This window comes from Manacus vitellinus, unplaced genomic scaffold (genome assembly GCF_001715985.3).
Source record: "Manacus vitellinus isolate BGI_N305 unplaced genomic scaffold, ASM171598v3 scaffold_10_pilon, whole genome shotgun sequence".
Taxonomy (NCBI): Eukaryota; Metazoa; Chordata; class Aves; order Passeriformes; family Pipridae; genus Manacus; species Manacus vitellinus.
In genome coordinates this window covers 9,060,453-9,069,573 of record NW_021938838.1, presented here as the reverse complement: position 1 = coordinate 9,069,573, position 9,121 = coordinate 9,060,453, and positions in this window count along the sequence as shown.

Genomic DNA, 9,121 nt, shown 5'->3' with positions numbered 1-9,121 from the left:
TTCCAACCCAGAAGGGATTGGATTCTATGTGATTCTATGATTCCATGAAGATATTAGGCTGAGCTTAAGGGTGTAATGGGAGTAACTCCACTGCCCATGGCAGGGGGTGGAATGAGATGAACTTTAAGGTCCCTTCCAACCCAAACCGGTCTGGGATTCTGTGATTCCAAGATGAAGAGACTATCAAAGCCTCCACTGCTACTTCAGCCCCTTCTCACTGCAGGGTCTCTGGGTTAGAGCCCTCTGAGCACCACAATCTCTGCTTCTGTCCCTTCTCCTGGCTTAGGGGCAGCCCCTGCTCAAACACAGAAAATACAAAGCTTTTGTCAGGGAATGGCTCCAGGTTGGAAGCGAGGTTGGGGTGTCAGAGGGGAGCAGCTCCCCACCCTTGCAGTGCACACATATCAATTATAAGGTTACCCCACCTTCCCCCCTACTCCTTCCTAGAGCAGCACTAAACAAACAGTTTCCCCTCCTTCCCTCGGAACCCGTTTATTGCTCTCATTTTAACATTCTCCAATTCTGGTGCCCACGACTCCAGCCCCTGCACGGCAGCGTGGCCCGGCTGACGGCCCGTCCGTGTCCTCGCACCAGCGGCAGCAGGAGCAGCATCCCAGCACAAAGGCAGGCGCTGAGAGCCAAGGCGATGCTCGGTACCTCGCTGGCTCACGCTGCTCGTATATATCTTCTGTAAATAACCCTCAGTTTTCACATGGATTATTTAGACTTTCTGATGAAACTGCAGAAATGCCATTGCGGTGGCCGCGCACCCAATCAGGCGGCGGCTCCCTGACCCCGGCACCGCTGCCATTAGCTTCAAGGGGAAAAACCCTCCTCGTCTCTCGTTATCCCTTTTTTTATGATCTAGGATTCTGTTAATAATGACTCCGTGTTACATAAAACAGATACATTAATGTCACCAAGTCCCAAAAGTACTGAATCAAGCTGACTCCTTCAGAAAGGAAGAAAGTAATAGATATGAGCCTTAATAAGAGCGCGGATCCGAAGGACGGGAAGGGCTCCACCAGATCGCTTTCTCCTTCCTATTTGAAACAGGGGATTTAAAGGGCCATGCAGCTAGAGAAGATCAGAGTCGTGGCAAGATGACTGTGAACACGCCATCAAAGGGAGCAAATCAAACGTGATTTTAGGTGGTGCTGCAAAGGCACGCTCAGCCTGCTCCACCTGCCCGCTCCGCTCCCAGGTGCTAATGGGGAACGGAGATGGAGAGGCTCGGCAGCCCCACAACCTGGCACTCACCTTTCATCTCCGGAATGAAAGTGCTGGCTTAGACCAACAGCTCTGGAGAAATAAGTTGCCTGGACTCAGTTTAGAGGAAAAAGTGGCCAAGTCTTTGACCTATGCGCATGGCTGAGACTATTTCTATTCTCCTACAGCTGGAGCAGATGCTATCATTAAAAGCAACACCCAGTGATCGTTAGTGCTGGACAAATATTAAAACAGAAGGAAACCTCTAATCAGAGTAACAAAGATATTTAGTGGTAAAACTATTCATGTCTGAAAGTTTCAGAAAAGAAAACTCAGGACAGTCTGGCCAAGTCATCTGGGACAGAACAAGACGCAGAAGAGTGCCACTGCCACGATCAGAATCAAACACTGGTGGTCTCACACAGATACAGGGTGCAGACCCTGGTGTCAAAGCCCCTGTGAATTATGGCCAGGGAACACAAAAATGGATTAATAAATTTGTAAGCAGTTGCAAGTATTTTAAGGAAAAAATATTACATGTAAACCAAAGTCATGTTTGGGGGGGGGTTATACCAGCTGGAGAGAGAGCAGGTATTTTGATTCCCATCTCAATGAATTTAGGAAAGGGTAAAATCCTAAGGCCAAGATGGACATATAAACAGATGCAGCATATTTTGTACAGTGGCACCAACACCTTCTCTAGGCTCCACCGACACATCCACTGTTCCTGCTGTGTACCAGAAGCACCTCTCCCAGCAGATAGAGCCTGGGAACAGCTCTGTACCAGTGTTAAATTTAGACTCATCTGTACAAACAAATCCAAATTCAACTCCCCTGACAGAGATACTCCAGAGGATTAGGTCTATTAAAATTTGTATTTTGCAATTACTTGAGTTTGCTTTGCTTCTTTTTGAGGTTTTATGCTAAATTACATGGGTGGAAGATCAAGCTTTGCTTAAAAGATCCGGTTTTTCTGAGTTGTGCCACTGTTAGAACAAATTTTAAATAATGTGATACAATCACCATTTTGATTGATAGGGTCACTTTTTAACCAGCCTGTGCATGTTTAATAAAGCAAAATCTGACTTAATCTACTAATTTCTAATTTAACATAAATAAAGAACATGACACATTAGCCATTTTTTCTTAATTCCCTACTGTAAGATGCTCAAATTGGGATGAGGTTTGTGTTTATGCAGCACACAGTGACCACCACCACCACCACCACCTTTTGGGAGAAAAACTTCCATCTCTGCATCTGTTCCAAATTCACAGAGTGGCCGTACTGGTTCTGATCTCAGAGTGGTAGGAGGATTAACTTGTGAACAACCAAAAGCATAATGTAACTGGTAGGTGCAATCATTTTAAGTGCTAACTATCTTCCAATGATGGCAGATAGGAGTTAGACAGCAATGAGACTAAAATTGTGGTTATTTCATTATTGCATAGACAATGCCAGCCCTCAAAGCATGCCAGGCATTTTCCAGATCAGAGGAAAATGTGATCCCTGCTCTGAGAGTGCCTAATCTAAAAAGTCAAAGATGAAAAGAGGGAAAGGAACTCAGGATACAAAGGAATCTATGTAGTGACAGGTCCCAGCTTGTTATTTTAATTAAAAATATGCTAAATCCTTCTTTTTGCCTCTTTCAGCCCTCTCATCTCAGCTCTAAGCTTCAATTCCAGTGTCCACATAACCTTCCTAATCATCCACCGCTCCCTCCACATAAAGGAGCTCTTTGGAGCCGGAGTCGGTCTGGGAACAGGATATGTGGCAGAAGGTGACACTGGGTAGGATAACAGACCCCGAAGACTGGAAATCCAACAGATCCAGCCCAAATGTGCTTCCAGGGAGCCACGTATGTCCTGCCAACAGGGGCCCTGGAATTTGGAGGCTTCTCGCGACTTACAGGGGGTAAACTGAAGAAAAGTCCATGGCAGTGGCTCCCCTGCACCTGCATCAGTGTTCAGCTCAGGAAGTGCATCTCCTTCCCCAAACACCATCTCCCTCCTCAGAGTCCCCTGGATGTCCTCAGATGGACCATCAAGTCCTCTAACATATAAAACCTACTTTATCAATTATTAGAGTGAGCCAGTGGTGTCATGTTTGTTTAAATCTTCCAAGAGTTCTACCAGAGCTCCCTTCCTGTTGTGTCCCAAACTCAAGGCAAACGACTGCTAGCACCACTGCCTGTGCTGTGCTCCCTGGCTGCCCCTGGAGCCCACTGGATATTCCTTCAGATGTCTAACACGCACTGAACACAACTGAGGTTTAGAGAGAGACAGAAATCAATACCACAGCTTCCACCAGGCACGCTGAGGGATTATCTGTCCCACGGAACAGCACAGACGGCTGAATGGGAGAGTCATGACTCCGAATAACGCACGAGGTTTATGAGGCTGGAGAGCAGCCTCTGGCCCTGATAACCTCCAGCTGGCCGGGAGGAAAAGCCGGCAGTGGGAACACGCACGGCCCCGGCAGGGCCGGCACGGTGAGGCAGCGGCAGGGGACCCGCGGGGCTGTGAGGTCACACTGAGCACTGCACCTCCACTGCAGCTGGGTGATGTATTTCAGCTCTGGAGCTGGAAAAGGAACCGAGTTGTGGATTCCCCACTCCTGGAAGTGTCCAAGGCCACCTTGGACAGGGCTTGGAGCAACCTGCTCTAGTGGAAGGTGTCCCTGCCCATGGCAGGGGGTGGAAAGATATAAGCTTTAAGGTCCAACCCAAACCATTCCATGATCCTACGATTCTAAACCAACAGCAGCAAATGGCAGGCAAGGCAGGTGGCACAGGTGAGATGTGAAGGCAAGGAGATGAATCCTAGGAAGCTGCTGGAAAAACCATGGAAAACTGCTTGGCTCACACCATCATCAAAGGAGGCCCCACAAACCTCTAATAACAAGATACAGAATCCTGTGTCACCGCTGATAACTTCCTCTGTCTTCAGAAATCAGATGTTTATTGATCTGGGAGCTCTGCAAAAAGCATCCATGTCTGATGGGCAGATGTAGGGTTAGGACAAGCACTTGGAGAGCAAAGCTGCTTTTAGCTTAGCTAACATCATCTGATTTTGTGTGGTTCTGTGAGCGGAGGACTTGTTGCTCCCTATTGCTCTCGTGTTTATTGTGGTCACCCTGTTGGGGCTCCAAAATCTGCAGACATGAGTTTATCTTTGTCTTTAAATTGTCAAAAATCATGAGAAAACAGGGACTCCAAGAGCAGAGAAAGGGGGAAGCAATGTCCAGAAGGCCTCCAAGGTTTAATGAGGCATCAGTACTGCATTTAAATAGTTTGAGAGAGGTCTTTAATGTCTTCTGAGGTTTCCAAAATTTCTGAAATTTACCACCCTGCAGAAGGTTTCTGAGAACCCTGAGTGAATAAATGCTCTGTAACTCCCTCCCAGAGCCTGCACAATCCCAGTCACAGTTTCCTGCACTGCTCAGGAAGCATCGATTGTCCACAGGACTTGCAATGTCATTCTGTGAAAGCACATGAATCCTTTACAATCCACATTTCTCCCACAGTGAGAGAAGAGCAATGAGACAACAGAGGTGTAGGAGAGCAGACAAAGATCAAGTAATATGCAGAAAAATGCCTCAAGGTAATTTTCGGTCACAAGCCTCTATAAAGGATTATTTCTTTTTATTTAGCTTTCTGATTTTTCTCAAGTGAATTACCATGGGGGGGGGGGAAGGCATCAATACTTCTCAGTACAGCAGTTGAACAGCTACAGCACAACAGAAAATTAGCAAGATGCCCTTTTATATGTATCTTCCACAAAATCAGCCCTGCTTATGACTGAACATTGCTATTATTTCACTTCCCCCAATTCGTTGGATTCATCTCTCCTGATGTCCAGCAACTAAAGATGATGCCGAAGCCCACACTGCCAAAGACACTCACACAACTTCCCTCTGCATTTCAGAAATGTCTGTAGTTCAAGGGATGCTGTAGGCTGTTTACCCTGAGTAAAATTTGAATTCATGACCAGAACAGGTCTGTGCCTGCTGCCTGGATACACAGGACCAGTGTCCAGGACAATGAGCTCTGAACTTCAGCTCCAGCCTTGAGAGCTGCTTTGGACTTAGGATCACAGAATCACAGATTTTTTTAAGGTTGGAAAAGACCTTAAAGATGACCAAGTCCAACGGCCAGCCCAGCACCACCACGTTCACCACTAAACTGCCTTCAGCTGTCACATCCAAAAGTTTTTTGAACACTTCCAGAGACGAGGACTCTATGGCTTCCCTGGGCAGCCTTTTCCAGTGCTTGACAACCCTTTCCATGGAGATATTTTCCGTAATATCTATTCTAAACTTCCCCTGGAGCAACTTGAGGCAACTTGCTCCATTTTAGGAAAATCCAGTAATTTTGAATGTGCTAACCAATTATTTTCAGAAAAGGATGCAAGAGCTGACAGGGTGGAAGCGGATCAGGAACGTGCCTGCCCTAGCTGTGACTGCTGACGTGACCCGTGAGGGAGGGGACTGCCCGGGGCAGGGGTCAGAGCTGTACAGCTGAACACACGTGAACACTGCACACCCATTAACCGCCAGGCTGACGACCAGGAACCAGCTCTTTTGCCCCAGAATCCGCGGTGGAAGCCGTGCCACGGGCCCACCCTCGCCTCGTTTTGCTTCTGGCGGGGCAGCCGGTGGGACCGCGGGGTTTCACGTGTCCGTGTCCAGCCCGCTGCCCCCGCCCGGGGCCGTGAGGGGCACAGCCTCTGCCCTCCTGGCCGGGACAGAGCGAGGTCAGACGGGCACGTCGCCGCGGGTGAGACCAGCCTCCAGCTCAGGGAGCACATCGCTCCTCAGGAGAGCATCAGTCCGTCCCACCCCCGCCCCCGCGCTCCTGCTCTGCATTAACCCAAAATACGAGCGCTGTGCTCGCCCCCAGAGCTGCTGCTCCCAGGGCCTGCCCGTGCCCTCCGCCCGCGCTCCTTGTCTAAGGCATCGTGTCCCTGCCAGTGCACGGCCGGCGCTGCCGGCTCGATCCCGCTCGCAGCGATGGCCCTGAGCCGCTCCGCTCGGAGCCCAGCCAGGCTCCCGCCCGGAGCTGCTCCCGCCCGGAGCTGACCCCCTCCGCGCCCGCCGCCATAAATCTGCTGCACCTGATGGGAGATGGGCTTTTTAGGATCTCTCCGGGTGCTTTGAGGTAGCACTTCTATGAACTCCGTGCCACAATAAATAACGCTACCTGCAATATGTCTTGGGGAACGTGGCAGCAGCCGCTGTCCTGCCATGAATTTTTATTCTTTTGCCGTCTGGAAGATAGATTCCAGATACAGCATTTCCCCGCACTTAGTGTCAAATCTCTTTACCCCTTTGCCCCGGCAGAATGACAGGGACCACAAATAAAATAAAAGAATAAAAAAGAAGCATAGGAAAAATGGCCTGAGAGCAGAGGCAAAGCACTAAACTCCCCTCTCTCTGCAGCTGAGCAGCTCCAGAGCTGACAGCAGTGACTAAGACAGGGGCAGTTGCAATGGGAAAGGGCAATTTTTGTATACTGATGCTGAGATTTCCACAGGAGGACTCCACAGAAAGGAGCATAGAGATAAAACTGCTATAAAGAGCATAATGTACGCAGGACCGGAGGACATGGGAAGGTGGGTTTGTGTGCCAGCCCAAACTGCTGTGCCAGGGATGGGGAAATTAAGTACTGATCCAATAAAGGGGTTTTTAAAGAAAAATCCTTCCTCACTATAAAGAAAAGGGTCATGCACAATGAGTAATGAAACAGTCGAAACATTTGCAAACCTTGCCCTGCAGATCTGATACCAAGGTTAGAGTGCAAAGCAGGAATGCTGTAACAATTACCAACAGGAATCCTAGGAAAAAAGGCATTGAACTGGCACAAGAATCCTGTCAGGTTCATTGGGATTGCTGGGAGCCAGTGTGTGGGACACTCTGTGGGTCCATAGCAGGGCCGAGGGGTGCAGAGCCTCCTTAACCAGCTGGATACACTCAGAGCTCATCTCCAGCCTGGCTGAGGAGGGTGTCAAAGCGGCAGGAGCGGGAGACACACCAGAGGGTTGTGCTGCCCTTCAGGGGGACCTCAATGGGGCCAACAGGAACCATGGAATTCAAGAGAGGGCAAAGCCCAGCCCTGCAGGCAGGGAGCAGAGCTCCCAGCACCAGCACACGGCAGGGTAACCTGCAGAGGAGGGCCTGGGGCCCTGGGGCTGTCAGGCTGACCACGAGCCAGCAGCGTGCCCTGATGGCAAAGGCAGCCAGAAGGGCTGGGATGGGCTGGGAGGAACACGGCCGGCGGCTGGAGGGAGGTGATGCCACCCTTCCCCTCTGCTCAGCACGGCAGAGGCCATGTCTGGAACACCAGGCACAGTTCTGGGATCCCCACTGCAAGACAGACACGGATATACCGGCTTCGTGGGGCAATCCCGGAGGTGCCTTCCAGCCTCAGCAAGTCTGGGACCTATTGGAGGGCCAGGCTTTGCTTTCTGGTTGCCACATATAAGCAGTTGAGTAAACTACCCATAGGACTCCAAAATACAGAAAAAAAATACAAACACAGGCAGGTAAAATATTATTAGTTGTACAATTCCATTGGGACTATGAGAAATATCTGCTCAAACAACAGGATAACACCTGGAAAAATTCTTAAAATGTCAACAGCTCCAACTAGCCAGGAGTTCACAGTGCACAGGGGTTTTTTTTCCTCTTAGTTTCCCTGTACTAGCTCAGTGACTTATAGAAAACCAAAATAATGACTTTTCCACTTCTGAATATCTGAGCTGCAGTACAATCTTATCTGAATTTGAAGACATTATTTTACTTTCTTCTTTTACTCTGATGAAATTACCAAGTTTCATGTCCCTGACATCTAAAAGATATTAGGGCCAGCACTCCAGTATCCTCCCATTAACACACACATCCAGTTATAACACAGAGCAGGGCAAAGACCTCATTCTTCTGCCATCAAGTCACCATGGTCCAGACTTTGAGTGAAGCCAGAATCCATCCATGCCATGTGAAATGTCCCCTTCAGCAGGTGTGAGCCCAATTCACACCAAAAATGATGACCCTGTGGTTAGAACAGAGCTACACAGCTGCCTTAACATCTGTCCTCTTCCTATTTCCACCTCTGAAATTGAATTTTAAACACTGGAACTGAGACTTTGCCAAATGTGTATTTTACTGAGCAACAGCCGTATAAAACCAGCCCCCTGAAGATGCCGAGCGACGCTTTTGCCACACGGCAGAGTTAAAGTGGAGGAGATTTACAAGGTCATTGACAAATGCAAGTATTGATTGAGTATTAAAGTGTCTTGTGATTAATACAGCCTTCGAAGTAATTAGTGTAGAAGATCTCTTATATCTCCCCATGTCTAAATAATGTATCTGTGAACATGAAGACCCCCTGTCAATCACTCCAGCTGAGGCCAAACATCATCTCACCTGATAACTCATTTGGAAACTGGGCTTCCTGCCTGCTGAATCCTTCAAAACCAGCAACTCTTCCCTAATTGCTGGGGGTGACCTATATTTAGAGCCTTGCAGTTCACTAGGTGGGTAGAGGGGAAAGAGAGAGCTAAGAAAAATGCTAAAGCACATTATTCCTACAACAGCAACCAAGCCCAGGAGAAATTCAGAGACACTGAACAGAACTGGCCAAGGGACCCATGGCAGGAACATGCAAACAGCATTTGCTCAACCCAGCACACCATTCCCACATCCCATGGAGCCACAGAACACAACATGCCATTCCTAAATCCCATGGAGCCACACAACTGTCTCCCATTCACACTTAGGTAACAGTTTAGATTTTTCCATGCAGTTAAATGGGAATTATGGAATTGTTTTTTGATTCTGAGAAATACGTATGCTAAGATGGACACGATTTCTCCCAGTCTCCTATGGTTTTACTTGGGAAAGAGGTGTTCCACTTAG